The sequence below is a fragment of the Microcebus murinus genome, chromosome 10 (assembly GCF_040939455.1).
Source record: "Microcebus murinus isolate Inina chromosome 10, M.murinus_Inina_mat1.0, whole genome shotgun sequence".
Taxonomy (NCBI): Eukaryota; Metazoa; Chordata; class Mammalia; order Primates; family Cheirogaleidae; genus Microcebus; species Microcebus murinus.
Genome location: NC_134113.1, coordinates 95,756,284 through 95,775,796, shown reverse-complemented (window position 1 = coordinate 95,775,796; position 19,513 = coordinate 95,756,284). Strand labels below are relative to the sequence as shown.

At 50.3% G+C, this 19,513-nt stretch overlaps 1 protein-coding gene across 1 annotated transcript in view; it reads right to left on the bottom strand.

Annotated features, from left to right (window-relative positions):
* Positions 1 to 19,513, bottom strand: part of LOC105881437 (anoctamin-2) — a 184,354-nt gene that overhangs the window by 81,162 nt on the left and 83,679 nt on the right. The gene's annotated exons all lie outside the window — the stretch shown is intronic.

The window sequence follows — 19,513 nt, the reverse complement described above, 5'->3', positions numbered from 1 at the left end:
AGCCAGGCTCCACCACCTAACACCCTGCGACCTTACAGATATCACTTAATCAATTTCCTTATCTGCAAGATGGGGACAATAAAGGGACTCACCTTACAAGGCTGCAGGATTACAAGTGCTGCAAACAGAGCCCAGCACCCGGTGGGGCGCGCAGGCCACATCAGCTCCACATCGCTCTCATGGCCAACTTCTACTCTGCCTTCCAGTCTTGGTTAAACATAACTCATCAGCAAGGCCTTCCCCAACTCTTTAGACTACGCTAGTTTCTCCTGTTACATAGTCCCACACCATTTGTCTCACTGAATAAAATTACCATATACATAATTATGTCCTTAACATCAGTCTTTATAGTTACTGCCACTCTGTGGGTGTCCGCATGACTATGAGCTTCTTGTCCCGTAGACTATGCGCTTCATGAGGGCAGAGAACAAGTCTGTCGCTCACTTTTGCACCCACAGCTCCCTAGCACAGCGTCTGGCACATGACAGGTGCTCAGTAAATGCTTATTAAATAGATTGTTCAATAAAATATCACTTAGGAGCATTTGCATTTCCCCTTCAGCTTAGCTTTTCTGAAAGCCCCCACTTAGGTGCTGGACTTAGTACATGATGAACTAAATCTATGAAAGGTATTGCCCCCCACAAAGCTTGCTGGCTGCTCCCCAGTTTCCATTTTCCTCTCTCATGGTGTTAGAGCCCTGGCTTTAGCAGGGTCCTAGGTGTCCAGACTCTACTACCCCAGCCTCCACTTCTGTTAGGAGTGGCCAGTGCCTAAGTTCTGGGTCACGGGATGCAAGTGGAAGTTAGACGTGCAATTTCTGGATCATGCCTTTATGAGGAAGAAGGGTGCCCTGCCCTTCAATGTCCTCCCTTCTCCTCGGTGTATTTTTTTCCAAAATATTTTTAACTTCAACTCCTTCCAAGTATCTAAACCTCCTCACTACTACAACCATAAAGGGATCAGACACTGGGCTGGACTCAGGTTCCATTTAGCCCAGGGTCTGGCCCCCAGGCAGGGGCCTTCCAGGTGAGCCGTGCAGGACATGAAGCCCCCCCCCCCCCCGCACCCCCCACCACTAGGCTTGCTCCAGCTTTGACTCAGCATCCCTGGCCCTGCATTCATTCACAATCCGGCCAATCCCTCTGAGAATCTGCTTGTGTTTTCTGCAAGCAATACTTCGAGGCCAAAGGAGTGAATGCACTAGCATCCCTTCCATACCCTCCCCTCACCAGCCGTGTGAGCTGATGGTGAGAAATCCTGGGCAAGGCCAGACCTCAGTGGAGAGGTGGGGGTGCCTTTGGCTGTGCCAGAACTCATGCCCTAGCCCGGCTGTTCCGTGAGGACAGAGCATCTTGGGCCGTGGATGAAGCTGTATAAGGAGACGGATGAGGGTGGGGGGAGGGTCCCGGGACCCCAGAAAGTGATGGGAAATAGAAAAGTTATAAAATGAGAGTGAGAACGGAGCTAAAGGGCAGGGCCCTGAACACCCATCGACAGGAGAGGAGAAGTAACAGGCGGGGGCTGGAGAGTGAAGAAAGGTGCTAGGAAGGGACAGGGAGCCGACAGTGAGATGAGTGTAGTCACAAGGTTTCTCTGCAGACAGAAGGCTGCTGTGAAAGCCAGAGAGTGCAGAGACTGCACTTCCAGAAAGCCAGGCCGGTTGGAAAGAGGGGGCAGGACCTGGGGGCTGTACCGCTGCTCAGAGACACTACCGGTGCACTCACCCTACAAAGAGGACGAGCCTGACACCCGGTTTCTTCTCTGCCAGCGGTGCAGGGCAGAGGCGACCAGCATTAAGAATTAGTTTGCCCTCCCCTCACACCTTGGCCAAAATTCAATTTGACTTTATACATCATTCTACATAAATAGGCTCGTTAGTGCGGGTCAGGATGAGGGACCTCAGAGCGGAGGCAGAGGTTGAACAGGAGCTGGAAGTCTCTTGCCAAATTCTTTTCACATTTGCTATCTGTAACCAAAGGTTGAAACCCTCCGAACCATGTAAACTCGATGTTCCACAATACTGACATCCTCAAAGGACGGCTTTACTCCTGGCGTGTGGACGAGCGGATAGCACTGAGTAGGCCACGTTAACCGTTTGGAGCCTGACTGGTTCGTGGGAGTTCTGACTCTGCAGCAAATGCCAGCCACAAGGAGACAGAGGAAATCAAGGACACGGGATTCATGTCCTTATCAATTCTGTTTAAAGAAAAAAAATTAAACTGCAGCCCAGAGAATAAAAGCTGCAGGTGTCATAAATGTAAGGCACTTTAATTTACTGACCAGTTCCCCAAGACCTCTCCTAACTGAAAACCAGGCTCTCATTTGAAATATGGGGACTCCAGGCAGTGCCAGTACATGCTCAGAAATGTTAAACTGCTCCCTTTTGGCCATCTGGGAACTTTAGAAAAATGTGCACACCATCATCGTATATTAGACAGCACACATTAGAATGTGGATTTACTAGTTTGGGCTCTTCTCTATGATTAGTAATATTCCAAGGCCTTCCTTTAGCTATTCCTTGAAACCACTTAGCCTAAAAAATGTACTTCTGAACTGAACAAAACTGCAGAAGCAGGTTCCTAGACCAAATGGGCTTTATGGAGGTCATGGCGTCCAAACCCGGATTCCAAGCATGCCTTGGTATTGGGCCAAGCTAAAGATAAGGACCTACTGACAGCCCTTGGGTCATTATTTCTTACATTTAATGTAAATGTCATGCTGAAATGCAGCTAGGCCCTATAGCAGAAGCCAAAGATACCAGGTCCAACAGAAGCCCTCAGAGGGATTTCTTCTTGAGGGAAAAAGGTAGGACTATCGATGCTTTTAAACATCTATGGAAACCTTCTTCTTAACAGGAATATACAGGTTGCAATAGGGTACTGAGTTGAATTAGGGCCCCAAAATGACCTGTCCAAGTCCTAATCCCAGGAACCTGTGAATGTGACCTTACTTGGGAAAAAAGGTCTTTGCAACTATAACTAAGTTAAGGATCATGAGATCATGGCTTTAGGGTAGACCCTAAATGCAATGCCCAGTATCCTTTTATGAGGCAGAATAGAGAAGACACAGGCATAGGGGAGAAGGCCGCACGAAGACTGGGGCAGGACTGGAGTTCCGCTGCCACAAGCTCAGGATTGCCTGGAGCCCCAGAAGCGGAAGCAGCAAGGATAGATTCCCTCCTGCAGCCTTCAGAGACAGCACAGCCCGGATGACACCTTGACTTTGGACGCCTGGTGTCTGGAAGTGTGACAGCATACATTCCTGTTGCTTTAAGGCCCCCAGTTTGCATTAATTCCTTGCAGCAGCCCTAGGGAACGAGTGTAAGAGCCAACAGCTAAGCCTGCCTGAAGAGTGAGATATGGCCGCCCAGAAGAGAGGACATCAGCCCTAAGTTTTCTAGGACAAGAAGGAGTTTGCCGGATAGGAAGGGAGAAAGCAAATTCCAAGCAAATGGACTTGCATGTACAAAGCCACTGAGGCGTGGCACAGCAAGATACACTCAGAGGGCGGCAGGGAGTTTGGAAGCGTTTGGCTGACGCGGCTCATGTCATGGGTGGGAAGGGAAGTTGGAAGGTGGGTCACGTTCAGCCTGTGGGTAAAGCCAAGAGATTTGACAATGATCCCCCAAGCCCTGGGGAGCATTTGAGGCCTGCGAGCAAGGGGATACCACAGTCAGGTTTGCATCCTGGACGGACCCCTCCGATGGGGTGCGGAGAACGGGCTGGAAGGAGGCCTGCAGAGGCGCAGAGACTTCGGGTCCCTGGGTCCCTGGCACAGTCCAGGCGAGCAGAGACAGGGCCTGGACTCAGGGGGCGGGGAGGAAGGGACCCACGTGAGCGACGGTAAGTGGACAGACCCGACAGACGTGGGGTTCACCATGGGTGGGGGGTGACAGCACAGGAGCAATTCGGGCCTTTCAAAGGTGGTGTCACTTAACAAGGGTGAAGCACAAGCATTTCTTCTCATGTTACTTCTTTTACATATTTTTTTACCCCAAGCATGTAGATCAGAGATAAACTTTAGTGTTTTAAGGTCTCTCTGGATCTGAGAGTACTTTAAATATTTCCTTCCAGAAAGCGGAAGGTTAAGCGGTGGTTCCTGCTTGGGGAAATTCTGGCAGGCGGCTAAGGGCAACGCTAAATCCCTCTACCCTGGGTGCCAACGTCACCACGAGCACTGTGACGACACGTGACTAGCCACGAGGGCCAGTGCGGAGAGGGAAGGTTACGGCCCTCCCTGGGAGGAAGCTGGAGGATGACACATGGTGGGCTCTGGGGAACTGGGAACTGCTGGCTTGCTCATGGAACTGTTGTCACCAAGTCCCCACAGCGTGACTCAAATGGCAACCCATCCACCTTCCACATTTCAAGTCACCAAAGTCCTTTGCTGGATCCCAAACGAGGGAACTGGACAGAACCTTGAATCCTTCTTCCACCGTCCAGGATAACAGCCCAACACAGACCGGGGAAAGGGGTGTTCCCATCCCCACCCTTCCCCACAGGGCTCGGCTGGCCCAAAGACATCTCATTTTCTTGGTGACCCACCTCAAGCCGTCCCTTATCTGCCAGCTCCCCAGTTCTGCCAGAGAAAGGAGACAGAGGAGGGATGTTAAAACTGGAAGAAACAAAATCCAATATCAGGGTCTGGCCCGGAGCCTGTGACGCTGAGTAACCTCCCTGCTTCTCTTACGCCTGCCTATGTTCTCTTAGTGCTGCCAATTGTTTAAAGTCCTGGCCCATTCTTTCCACTCTCCCACAACGGGATGACCTGCCACTCTACCAGATCACTCCGGAGTGACTTTTGTTCGGCCTGTTTGACAAAGGCTCAAAGGACACAGAATCATTTTAGCCAAATTCACATGAGTCCCCAGTCTCTGCTTACGTGTCTCAGTCTCTGAGTGGAAAGGAAGGTCAAAAAGGAACCTCAGATGAAGACTCAGTCCCGTTCCTGTCGTCCAAATGTGGATTAAGCCAGGACAGAAAAGGCAGGGAGGCCAGCCCAGGGCCTCTGGCTGGAGCCAAGACCATGGCGGATCACAGGCCAAACCTGAGGACACCAGCCGAGCTCCAGCAGTAGCAGGCTTGGTGCTACTGCCACCTCTGTGTCCTGCCTGGGTCTCCAGACAGCTAGAAATAGCCTGGAACACTCCACTTATGGGATAAGGCTAAAAACCTTCAAGCATGGGGTTTAATATGGTGATCATTGTGACCCATGAGGGGTAGCAGTTCCTGCTGTTCCTGCTGCTCCTCTTCCTCCTACTCTTCTTCCTCTTTATTCTTCTCTCCCTTCTTCTTCCTCTTCCTCCTCTTCTTCTTTTTTAATGAGATCTACTTATTTTAACCCTGATTAAGAATTTACATTTTCAGAGTTTCAAAGGTGCCTAGTTCAGAATCACGGCATGAAATAGTTAAGAACCACTACCCTGAACGCTATGTGGCTGGGAAAGCAAGGACAGGGAAAAGCATAAACCGCACTCCACATTCAAAGGGCCCTAATATAACAGATTAGTTCTGGGGTGAATACTGCATTTTCACGACTCGGCAAAAGGGTGTGAGGCGCACCCTGAGCACTATGGGGAGATAAAGTGACTCTCTGCTATGGCAAGTTCACTGTCAAATGAAAAATGGTACTGAAGTAAAGAACATCATATGAAACCGTTTATCAAGCACTCTTCTGCGGATTAATAATGTTTTCCATAGGTCAACACTGTTTGTGTATACATGTTGTGAAGCTGAAAAAAAAATCGGCATCTGAACAACAAGAAAACTTTCCCTTTCTCAGAAGTCAGACTGACCCTACTTGCCCTCTAAATTGTTTCCAGAAGTTAAAGTTATCAAAAGGAGCTTCATACTTTTTTGGTTGATCATTTACCAACCGGGACACATTTCCTCTTGGAGCTAAAACCACAGCTCACAATTTGTCCCACCGACTCCCCTGCCAAAACCTGGCCCCAGTTCAACTGATGAGATACCTTCATTGGAGGAGAACTCACGATCTATGCATTGTCCCAGAATTATTTTTCCACATTAGCAATGGGATCGGAAGATGTGGGCAGTTCCAGGATTTAATGCAAGGGACCCACTCGTTCCCAGGATGAGAGAAATGGCTCCCTGGCCAGAACTGGGCCCCAATACCTAAGAGAATGACCCACCTATGCTGCGGAACATCTGCTGTCCCCTCGAAGCACGCAAGAAGAGCAAAGGCCTCCTGCTCTCTGAGAGGGGCACCTGTCGGTGGGAGAGCTCCAGGACACGAATTAAGTGACCTGACCCACCTTCACTCACAGTGAATGATTGAGCACTGGCAAAAGACACAATTACATGAAAGCCGCCTCTGTGTACCTGTGACGTGTCACGGGTCATATCTACGTGGTTCCTTCACTGAGGACAAGAGCATGTGCAGTGAGAAACCCAGTAGCTGAATAAAGACCTTGAGCTTCCAGGAATCTCTCCTACTGATATAATCCTCCTGAAATTGCCTAAAATCCAGGCAAAAATCATAGTCCAAGGGTGTTCATCACATGTTCAACTACGGGGCAAGGGCTAAGAAAACCACAAGATATCTGTATGATAAAATGTTATGCAATTATTGAAATAATGTTCATAAATGGTATTTAAGAAGATTGGGAACTTCTTATGTTCTAAGATTAAGTGAAAAAATCACAATATGAAATTAAGTATATAATATGATTTTTCAACAATGTGACAATTTACATTAAAAAGGGGCTTATAATGGTTTTTCTAGGACATGAAATAGAGATGATTTACTTTTCTTCTCTATGCTTTACTTCCGTTTTTAGCACATATTACTTTTATACTCTAAAAAAGTGGAAATTTTTTAGTTTGACTAAGCCATGGTTTTGGGGCTGGCAGTGGATACATGGAAGGAGGACATGCTGAGCCAGATGGCAGCCAGATTCCCAGGGTTATTGTGCTAGTCCTTAATCCTGACACTAAAGCGCCGCAGGTGGAAGAGTCTGCAGTGGTCCCCGGCTCCGTCCGTACTGCGGCCCAAACTCTCTGGTTGTGAGCATGCTCTTTCCTGACCCACCACGGCCCTTGGGCTGGCCACACCCCCCAAAATAATCCAACTGGCAAAGAGCACCCCGCAGTGCTGGGGGTTAATCCATTCGTGTTTACAGACAGGCGCTCAGAGTCTTGGACGGGAGTCGTCCCATGCTACGGAGTACAAGTATTCGGCTGAGTACATTTCCAGGGCAAATTTCCTGCCACAAATTCTCTAAACTCGATGCAGATGCCCAAATTCAGGATAAAATTTATGTAAGTTGGCTGGTAGATGGTGCACCATTATAATAAAAATGAATTGGATGTCAAATGCCTACAGGCAGCTGAACACCACCACGTCAGGCCTTCCTAGGGATCGGGAAGCTGTGTCCAGCAGGCCCAGAGGGGGACAAATGCCGGGCCACTGAGGGGCACGACTGCTTGGGCCTGGGAGGCAGCAATTCTTCCAAGCTTATGCATCTCTCCCACCATAGTCCATAGTCGCATAAATGGCCCAAAGGTACCACGGAAATCAGTATGGGCCCACTAGCCCCGGACCAAGAGCACACGAAATCATGATATAGAAAACCATGGAGGTGGCATTAGAATGCCAGGAAAGCGTGAGAAGTGTTTTCCAAGAAAAGCAGCAGCACCAGCTCCCCGATGAGGAAATGACTTTGGACACTCCCTGGATGAACACTGACTGGTGACTCGCACGGCCCCCGTGCAACGGCCCACGCCCAGTGCAGGCTGCGCCGCGGCCAGCTGCTGACAGTGGGAACCGCAGGCCTGAGGAGTTGGGCAGAGGCGTTGGGCACCGATCCGCCTGGGTGCTGGCTTTCCTTGCCCCGTCTCCCAGAGGTTGGAGGACAAGCCAGTGCTCATTTGTCAGAGGAAATGGAATGCCCAATTCACCCAGCAGATAGGGAACTGCATGTCAGAGGCAATGCAGCTGAAAGCCAAGATGACAGAAATAAGAAAGGTCCCAGTGGAGCTGGTTTTGGACGTTTTCTTTCAAAGAGGTTGGATTTAAACAGATTACAGATGTAAATGCCTAGTTAAATCACAGATAGCCTCTCTGCCTGCAGGGAGGCCCTACTCCAGTCCCCAGTCCCCTGCCTGCAGGGAGGCCCTACTCCAGTCCCCAGTCCCCTGCCTGCAGGGAGGCCCTACTCCAGTCCCCAGTCCCCTGCCTGCAGGGAGGCCCTACTCCAGTCCCCAGTCCCCTGCCTGCAGGGAGGCCCTACTCCAGTCCCCAGTCCCCTGCCTGCAGGGAGGCCCTACTCCAGTCCCCAGTCCCCTGCCTGCAGGGAGGCCCTACTCCAGTCCCCAGTCCCCTGCCTGCAGGGAGGCTCTACTCTAGTCCCCAGTCCCCTGCCTGCAGGGAGGCCCTACTCCAGTCCCCAGTCCCCTGCCTGCAGGGAGGCTCTACTCTAGTCCCCAGTCCCCTGCCTGCAGGGAGGCCCTACTCCAGTCCCCAGTCCCCTGCCTGCAGGGAGGCTCTACTCTAGTCCCCAGTCCCCTGCCTGCAGGGAGGCCCTACTCCAGTCCCCAGTCCCCTGCCTGCAGGGAGGCCCTACTCCAGTCCCCAGTCCCCTGCCTGCAGGGAGGCCCTACTCCAGTCCCCAGTCCCCTGCCTGCAGGGAGGCCCTACTCCAGTCCCCAGTCCCCTGCCTGCAGGGAGGCCCTACTCCAGTCCCCAGTCCCCTGCCTGCAGGGAGGCCCTACTCCAGTCCCCAGTCCCCTGCCTGCAGGGAGGCCCTACTCCAGTCCCCAGTCCCCTGCCTGCAGGGAGGCCCTACTCCAGTCCCCAGTCCCCTGCCTGCAGGGAGGCCCTACTCCAGTCCCCAGTCCCCTGCCTGCAGGGAGGCCCTACTCCAGTCCCCAGTCCCCTGCCTGCAGGGAGGCCCTACTCCAGTCCCCAGTCCCCTGCCTGCAGGGAGGCCCTACTCCAGTCCCCAGTCCCCTGCCTGCAGGGAGGCTCTACTCCAGTCCCCAGTCCCCTGCCTGCAGGGAGGCCCTACTCCAGTCGCCAGTCCCCTGCCTGCAGGGAGGCCCTACTCCAGTCCCCAGTCCCCTGCCTGCAGGGAGGCTCCACTCCAGTCCCCAGTCCCCTGCCTGCAGGGAGGCCCTACTCTAGTCCCCAGTCCCCTGCCTGCAGGGAGGCCCTACTCCAGTCCCCAGTCCCCTGCCTGCAGGGAGGCCCTACTCCAGTCCCCAGTCCCCTGCCTGCAGGGAGGCCCTACTCCAGTCCCCAGTCCCCTGCCTGCAGGGAGGCCCTACTTTAGTCCCCAGTCCCCTGCCTGCAGGGAGGCCCTACTCCAGTCCCCAGTCCCCTGCCTGCAGGGAGGCCCTACTCCAGTCCCCAGACCTGGAAGACTGCAAAGACACGTATGTAACTCACCACCTTCTGCTTCCCTCTCCCACAAAGGGAGCTACTTCCTCTTGCCTCATTCTCAGTGTGTATTTCACCTGGAACTCCAGATCTGGCCTGCTTGGCATAGCAGTCTGTAATTCTCACAGCAGGTGGTAGCCTAGAAACATGAAATTCCTTCCTTAATCTGACCTTGGACATTAAAAAGAAGGAAATATGGATTATGTGCTCTTGGGCATGTTATGGATTAAGTCAGCCACTAAACGGACCCAACTCTAAAGAGGTAACCCAGGGAACTGATGACCAACATCAGCCACTAACATGTGACTTTACACACAATTTGTCATGACCATCTCACCTGGGCTGCCCCATCTGAAAGAACTACATGGACATACTTCTCTCCAAAGGTTGGGAGAATAAATGAGGAAACCACTGAATGCATGGGGAATTCAGGTTTGGGGAGCAGAAGGTTAGCACAGATTCAGATCACTATTTCTTGTCATGTTGGCATTTGGGTTTATGGCATAAATAAAAAGTTGACATGTCTAAATGGCAATAACTTGAAAGAGAGAGAAATAACACAAACATGCCCCAGGTTCCGAAACATATTATTCAAAATGTAAGGAAATCTAGCTCACTGAATGAAACAGCAAAAACATCAAATTTCGGCAAGCCTAAGCAAGGGGAGACAGTCAAATGGTGGACGTGAGATGTGATGCTTCCTCAGAGACCCCAAACCATCAATGCAGGCAGCTGAGCAGAAGAGTACAAGGCACACACACAGCCCATAGGTACTGCAGGACAAAGGTGAACAAGGGTGTGGAGTATGTCTCCAGTCTGTCAACCATCCCTTCCAAAAATGTAGTCCACTCAAAGCCCGTAGAAATTCTTGGAGTCTGCTTAGGAGACGACAAACCCAACAGAGTCATGTAGTAGAAAGAGCAGAGGAGCTGGGGTGGAAGGCACGTGTTCACACTTGGCTTCCCCAGCTGCCTGCTGGTGCTGTCTCTGGGTGGCTTCACCATCTTTGTTTAGCTTGTCAGCCCTTCTGACACTTTCCTAGCTGGCTCTCCATCTTAAATTTCCTCTACTGAACTGGATTTCTGGTTTTCTAACTAGATCTCAGATCACTTCAGGACTCAGAAGACCCTGATGCCATCAGTGCCCATCCCAAATCCCCTCAAGCCTTACCAGGATAAGTTAGAGTCCAACTTCTAACTGCCAGATCTTCATTTCTTTGCCTGAAGGCTTTTATTGGTAGCCTGAGCCTTCTCTGCCCATGTGCCTATTCAAGGCAGACCAGAAGTGTGCACACACAAACACACACACACACACACACACACTCACTCTTGGAGCTGCCCCCAACACTGACCGATACACCAGCTCTCCCACTGGGTTCTTCGAATACACATGTCCCTCTGAAACCCACACGCTGGAGCTTAACCCCCAAGGTGGTGGCATTCAGAGGCAGGGCCTCATGAGTGCACCGGTGCTCTGACGAAGGAGACTGCAGGGAGCACCCTAGTGCCATTTGCCCCTGTGCCCTCCACCATGTGAGGGTGCAGCAACACGGTGCCATCTGGGAAGCAGAGAGCAGACTTTGCCAGACACCGAAGCTGCCAGTGCCTTGCTCTTGGACTTCCCAGCCTCCAAAGCTGTGAGAAAGAAATTCCTGTTGTTTAGAAATTACCCAGTCTAAGATATTTTGTTACACAGCAGAAACAGATGAACACACTAGCCCCTCAGGCAATAAAACTCTAACATGCATGATCTAGATCAGCTCCCAGAATTTCCCAGCACAACTAAGCTCCAGTTGTCCACAGCGAAAACCGGATGGACCAGCACCCTTTATGGGCTGCCTTCCCTTCTCTCTCTCACTTCCTCACTCCACAACGGGGGTTCCACCTCCCCAAAACATTTTTACTAGAGTCATTGGCTCAGGATCTGCATCTGGGAAAGTCTAAACTAAAGTAAGGACCCCCTTTCCTTTTCTTGCTAGTTCTTTATCCTTTATAAAAATTAAAGTAATACTTAGAAAGAACACAGGGTAGATGGCGGGCCATCCTCTGGGCAGTAAGTCCCTTCTCAGCAGCTACGGCGTGAGTGAGCAGGCCACGGTGGTGGGCAGAGAGGGAGGTTTCTGCACCCCCCAGCGTGGGCAGTGATTGTCACAGGGGCACGATCTTGAGGCCTCTGTTTCCCTGCCCACGAAAGGGCAATCCCATCAGTTTTCCTTGAAAGCTCCTTTTGACCATCATGTCAAAAGAATCGCAGGGAGCCCAAACACCTTTTGACCTCAGAGGAATGTTTGAAGCCAGCACTTTTGAGTTTCTGGCACATTAAGGGAGAAAGAGCAAAGGAACCTGAAGGGCATGTGTGTGCTTCCAGTGAATTCTAGGGAAGTGAAATAATGACCTTGGCCCAGACAGCAAAAGGCAAATTTAATTTACATGCTTCTGGCCATATATGGAAAAATCATTTAAACCGAAAAAAGAAAAGTCCAAACTGCAAGTCAATCGTGGCTAACATCACACACTCCAATGGTATGTGCTGGCCTCTCCTCGCAACTGCACCGTTCCAACATTTCCGATCATTGCACATATTTGGGCCTTGTGTTTTCCAAGACGCCATGCGGGTCTGGTCCAAACACCATCCTGAATCCGCTCGGCCCCTGCGCGGGCTGCAACTGCTGCCCTCCTCCCCCGCCGCGTTCGCCTCACAGGCTCCCTCCTCCTGCTGCGCCTCCATAACCCGGCCTCGGGCTCTCCTTATTTGTAACTTCTTTATTTAGCCCCAGGGCAGCAGAAATGTATACAGTGAGCAGAGGAGAAGGTCTTATTTTAGCCAGAACTCCTGACGCTGGGAACAGGCTGTCGGGTGAAGAGGGCCAGAGCCCCGCGTCTGACGGCCTGGGCCACCCGAGCAGTCTGCACTTGGGGTGAATAATTCACATGCTCCGTGCAGGGGATGTTTATGGACACATTCTATGCTTCTCTGGTACGCTTCTCCATGAAGCTCAAACCACCCTGGAGACTGTAAGTAAAGCAACGTCCTCTGGATTAGAAGTTGTGAAGTTTATTTTTAAATCCCAAAGACTTAAAAGGATGTTCATGATGAGAACCTCTCGGTGGCCTCCTACACGCGCACACACACGCACGTATACACACACGTGCAGAGGGATGGCGGCGAGAGAGAGGGAGAATATATACATACTGGGGCAGATGCACTCTAAGGCCCAAGAGAGAAGTCGGTGGGAGGCCCAAGAGCAAGTGTGGAAGAGGCCAGCCCACCTGGCACTTTCCTAGTCCACAGTTTGCCAAGGACTGTTGCCATCCCCAAATAAACCCTGCAATTTTGAAACTCACTGTCTTTCTAAGCTTTCTGCTCTCAGCTGTCTGCTTTACTCTTAAATCTCTAAAGAAAGTAGGAACTTCTTCCCACAGCCATTCTCAAACATGGTTCACAGGATCCTTAATGTCTCAGTGATTTTTATATAGTGCTCCTAGGTTAAAAGAAATACCTAGCAGTTCCATTTATTAACTAGTTAAGTCCAAATAATAAGCATTTATTTCCTACCAAATTAATAGCCATTGGGGAGAAGGATGTCTACATTAAAATAAACAACATTTTATTTCATTCTTAACCCGATTACTAATAGGATATATGCACCTGTTGGACACTCTCCAAGTTTTCCAAGCTTGCTATCAGACTGGACACCTCCACTCATGCCTCTGGTTGCACAATGACTTTGTGCAGTTCTTTCTGCTGCAGTCACTGCAAACGCAGCTTCTCTAAGATACGATGACAATGAAAAGCACACAGCACCATGTAACATTGGCACTGCTGAGGCACTGTCGTGTGGTGTCTGACAGATGCCAAGCATTACTGGGCTTCCCTAAGAAGCATGGTCTGGAAGTATATAAACCAAACTGGCAACTATGGCTATTTCTAGGAAGACAGAGGACACTGGGACCAGATGAGGTCCAGGGAGACTTTTATTTTATCTTATTGTCAGAATTGCTCTGCAGGAGAATGTTTTCATGTATAATTACAGACAAAAAAAATTGTAAGGCACCCATACACAAATACCTTGCCATGTAAGTGCAAAATTCTGTTCAGAAAGGGTCAGTCCCAAACTCCAACGAAGGGGACTTATTTACCGAAGTAGCCGACTGGGGCACTATGGGGACACCATGGATGAACGCTTCTCAACCCCTGAAATGCCTTTTGTTGACATTTGTTTTCAAGAACCTTCCTTTCTCATTTTACTACAGCAACTCTCTGGCGGTGGTCGCCAGCCTTTTCCAAACTAACCCCTCCTCCCGCCTGCCCAGAGCCCCACTGCCCACACCCCGCTCAGCCCCACGTGCCGCTGCGGCAGGGAAGGCAACTGTCCCTTGGCTAGTTTGGGGCCGTTGCTTGATGGCTGCCAGGCAAGGACGCTATCCCAGCCTTCCTCTCATCTAGTGGGGCCGTGACTGGATCCCACCAAAGAAGGAAAGGGAGGCAGAATCCAGGTCGAAATTTCAGTCCTTAACTGCTCCTAAGCACTCAAGCAGGACCCAACCCCAGATTCCCTCGCTACGTCCATTTCTCTGCTCCTTCGCTCACCCATTTGTCTGGCTGGAGTCCTGGGGTGTGGGGGAGTGGGGACCAGAGGTGAGACATGGAAGCCACTCTGTGAGAGACAACAGAGAGCGAGGAGCCAGAGCCAGGAACAATGAATACAAAATTTAAAATTAAAGTAAAATAAAATATAAAAATAAATAGCACACACAATTGTCAGGGGGCAGCCTTCAGTAACAATTCCACTTTATAAGACAGGTTTCAGCCAGGGAGCTACGCTTCCCCTGAAACACAGCGACCTGTTTTGTTGGCCTTATCCCCAAAGATGAGCAATTCACGGGGTGCAGGTACAAACGCCTCAGGACTACAGGGTGTCGGAGCTGAACCAACCCTACCTCAGACGGTCCTGGAACCCAGGGGCCCGCTTCCCGAATGCCCTCAGGGTTGGAGCGGAACCCAGCCCCCTTTCCTGCCAGGCATTCCTCAGTTCTTGCAGGAGTGTGGAGAGAACAAAGGCTCAGAGTGTCCCCAACAGTTCAGAACTGGCCCTGAGATAGGCAATAAGGATGCCTGGACCCTCGGGCACCAGCGCATAAAACGATTCCAGAAACAGAACAGGGCTGGAGTCTCCTCTCAGCTTCTCATTTACAGGAGAGCTCCGGTGAGCTGGGTCCCTTCCCGTGTCTCCCAGTGCCAACGAGAAACCTCCTGAACCCCTGAGAAGAGTCTCGAGAATGTACTTGGGTTCTTTATACTTTCGACCCTCAAATGGTTGTTAAGTCATTTAGTGCCTTCATGAAGGGGCCCACGGAACTTCACTCTGCTCCAGAGAACTTCCTGATAAAGCGCCCGCCCGGCTGGCGTGGAAAGCCTGGACCGCGTCCCCTGCGGCCCCGTGTGGGACGGGCCCCTCCGTCCGTCTCCGGGCCTCCCTTCTCCCTGCACCCAGATAATCCCCGGCCTCTTGTCGCTGCTGTCTTTGCAGTACGATCATGCATAATTTATTCCACATGTTTGTTTGTTGCGCCTGCCAGAGGCATCTGTCATAAATGTTTCAGAGCTTTATCTTTAGATGAGTTTTCTTTGGAAATAATTGTCCCCGGGGTGGTGCGCTGAACAGTAAATTAACACCCCTCCATCCACAGCCTCCCCAGCTCACGCTCCCTTCTGACTTCAGTGCTCCCCATAAAACGTTCATTAGACTCAGCCCGAGGCTGGAGCGCTGGGCCCGCACGGCCCGGCTGGAGCAATATGTTGTGGGTGACAACGAGGAAACTCCACGAGGAAACTCCCAGGACTGTGAAACAAATGCTATAGTTCTTTGAGTAACATGTTTTACAGGACAGGATTCCTTTAAGACCCACCTTTGTCACCACCCCACACCCTGCTTGCTTCCTTCTCCTCCCATCTTGCCACAAAAATATGTTTCCTCTTCAAAGCCTTCATTATCTGTCTCACCTGTGTCACTCTAAGGACGCCTCACATGTGCCCACTCTCTCTCTCTCTGTAACACACTCTCTCACTCACACACTCTCACTCACACACTCTCACTCACACACTCTCACACCCTCTCACACCCCTCACTCACACCCCCTCACTCACATTCTCTCACTCACATACTCTCACTCACACCCCTCACTCACTTCTCTCACTCACACACTCTCACTCACACTCTCTCACTCACACCCCTCACTCACATTCTCTCACTCACACACTCTCACACTCTCTCACACACTCTCACTCACACCCTCTCACACCCTCTCACACCCTCACTCACACCCCCTCACTCACATTCTCTCACTCACACTCTCTCACTCACACTCTCTCACTCACACCCCCTCACTCACTTCTCTCACTCACACACTCTCACTCACACTCTCTCACTCACACCCCCTCACACCCCTCACTCACACCCCCTCACTCACATTCTCTCACTCACACTCTCTCACTCACACTCTCACTCACACCCCCTCACTCACTTCTCTCACTCACACACTCTCACTCACACTCTCTCACTCACACCCCTCACTCACATTCTCTCACTCACACACTCTCACACTCTCTCACACACTCTCACTCACACCCTCTCACACCCTCTCACACCCTCACTCACACCCCCTCACTCACATTCTCTCACTCACACTCTCTCACTCACACCCCCTCACTCACTTCTCTCACTCACACACTCTCACTCACACTCTCTCACTCACACCCCCTCACTCACATTCTCTCACTCACACACTCTCACACTCTCTCACACACTCTCACTCACACTCTCTCACTCACACCCTCTCACTCACACCCTCTCACTCAGACTCTCACACACACCTTCTCACACCCTCTCACACACACCTTCTCACTTACACACTCTCACTCATACCCTCTCACACACACCCTCTCACTCACACACACACTCTCACTCACACCCCCTCACTCACATTCTCTCACTCATACTCTCTCACTCACACTCTCACACACACCTTCTCACTTACACACTCTCACACCGAACTCACACCTTCTAACACACACACTCTCACACACACCTTCTCACTCACACCCTCTCACACACACACACACTCACACACACTCACTCACACCCTCTTACACACACACATTCACACACTCTCACTCACCCTCTCACACACACTCTCACACACACCTTCTCACTCACACACTCTCACACACACACCCTCACTCACACCCTCTCACTCACACCCTCTCACACACACATTCTCACTCACACCCTCTCATACACACACACTCACACACACCTTTTCACTCACACCCTCACACACACACACACTCACACACACCCTCTCACACACCCTCTCACTCACACACTCTCAACAGTCCAAGAATGGTCTGAACAACTGACCATTCATGTATTCAGCCATTATGCCAGGGGTGAGCATTCTTGTGCTTTTTGCCAAATTTTTATCTGGATTCTCAACTAGATTCTCGCCTCTCAACTCTCCAAACCGAGGGGACCTGGCTAGCAAGTGTTCTGTGGCTAGTGGGTTCCAAAGTTACACTGACATATTGACTCCAATCCACTCTCGCCATTCCTCTCCTCTGCTCTCTGCTGCAGGGTCCTGACCCCTGAGAACTCTGTTCCCTGAATGAATCTTCAACTGACTTCTGGTCTGAGCTGGCCAATGGAGGTGTCAGTGGGGGCCTGGCAGGCAGGAGGGAGAGATTCAGGGCATTTCTCCCCCATCTTTCTATCTGCTTCAGAAGTGGCCGTGCCTCCTCCAGGGTTCCAGCTCCACTGGGTGGCCCTGACTCCTGGGCTCTGGTGAGGCTGCCTCCCTGCCATCCTCCCAGGCCTGAGAGTGGAACCCGCTTCCCGCTGTGTTAGTCTCGCATTGCCTCAACACCCGGTTTGCCTCAACACCCCTTCTTCTAACACCTCACATTATTTCCCTCTATTGAACTACACAGCGTGAGCTTGGTTCACTGACTAGGCTCTAGTACAAGGTTTACTGAAAGCAAATGAGGCATGAGCCGGAAGTGGAAGGAGCTGAGTGAGGAGTCAGAGGGACGAAACGCAAACACCAGCACCCCAGCACTCCACCCACCGCCTCTAGCACCCGCCATCTGCACTCAACTAAGAGCTTTATTGTCTTGTAGGAACAGAACACAACCTTGCCCTGGAGGGAAACTTGACAAAACTTCCAATTCTCTCCAGGACAGACTATTCGCCCCAAAATTCAAACTGACTCAGGAAAAAAAAAAATCCAGCCTATTCTTTTATTAAAAGTTCCAGATTCCAGATTCTTTCTTGGAAACAGAATATATATTTATGTTTATATTCCTGAATTCTCCCTACTTTCTATTGAACTTCTTGCTGTAAACTGAGCTAATTCTACCCACTGTTGTCCTCAGTGGAAACAGAGCATCACCCTACCGAAATCTACACAAAACCACTAACATGGGGTAGCAAGTTTGTCTATTACCAATGTTTCCAATGAACACCACAGTCCTTCTTGCCTTTAGTTTAGGAAAAAGAACGAAACATGACTTTTTAGGAGTGTTTGAGGATTTGTTGAAGGAAAACATTCGAGACACACAGGAGCGAGAGGTTAAGAATGTAGCTTTTAAGCAGACGGCCCGGCTCATATTCTGGGTCTGCCACATGTTAGCACTGAGTAAATTAATTCTCTCTCTAAACCTCCGTTTTCTCAGCTGTGAATTTAGGATTGTGGGACACGAGCTAACTGCCATTTTGGCCCCTGTACCTTGGTTTTTGTATATTACTTGCTTGCTTGCCACTTGGCCTGACTGGAGCCATGACAGGCTTCTGCAGAGTAAATTAAAAAAACAAACAAGACCCCAGGACCCCAGGGGAGAAGCTGCAAGGCGCTACCTGATAAGGTGCTGGGAAGTCCCTGGAACCTAGCCAACCGATCAGAATCCACGGCCAGCATGATCAGTGCATGAACAGCTTGTGTGGGGTATGTGGGTGCCGGTGAGCTCCGGATATCACTTGTAACCAGTAACCTGAGTTGCACAACAACTAAAAGTACCAAACCTGTGCTGAAACCTTGCCAGAGGTCCTTGTCCGTTGAGAGGCCCCTGCGTTGGTGCTGCTCTGGGACCTGGACCCTAGCTCAAGCTAGTCCCAATAAACTCCCTATTATAACCTAAGTTATTGCGTGACCGGCTCTCTGTTCTGGGGTCTCGGGATCCGGACGTAACAGGATCATAATGATTTTGAGACTTAAATGAAATAATTGAGCGCTCCACAAATGTTACTTAAACTTTTATCAGTGTTAATACTCCTCATACCCACACCCTTGAAAATCAATGTGTAGACATAAGAACCAAATTACTCCCATATATGATAAAGGACAGTCCAACATCCAAAGTGATGGGCTGATGATCAGCATCATCTCTGCACATCAGCAAAGAAAACCATCAACTCTGAGAACTGCAGAGGCTCTGTAATCCAACCCCATGTGACAGCTGAGGCGGAAGAGACCCAGAAAGGGGCTCAGCTACCTGGTGAAAGCAAGTGATTACTTTCTCAGGGCTCTGACCCCTAGCCTGCCAACCTTGGGGCCTTAGCACATTGCCTATCCCCGATGTGGACATATAGTTATCACCCCATTACAGTACAGAACGTTTTATTTCAGATCAGCATCGTGTTCATGTGATGTGAATTGTTCTCAGGGAGGCCTTATAGAGAGAGTTAAAAATAGGAAAAAAGCAATGTCCCATCATTCTTAACGGTGAAAGCTAACATTATACTCAATTGATGAAAAAGTACATTTTTCTCCTAAGATCAAAAACAAGACAAAGAAGTCCATTCTCACCACTTCTATTCAGCATTATACAGGAGATTCAAATCAGGGCAACTAAGGAGAGAGACAGCATCCAGATTGGAAAAGAAGAAGTAAAACTATATCATAGATGACATGATCTTGAAGATAGAAAATCCTAAGGAATCCATTGAAAACTATTAGAACCAATAAATGAGTTCAGAAAAGGGGTGGAATATAAGATCAATATGCAAAAATTCAATCATATTTCTACATACTAGCAATGAACAATCCAAAAATAAAATTTT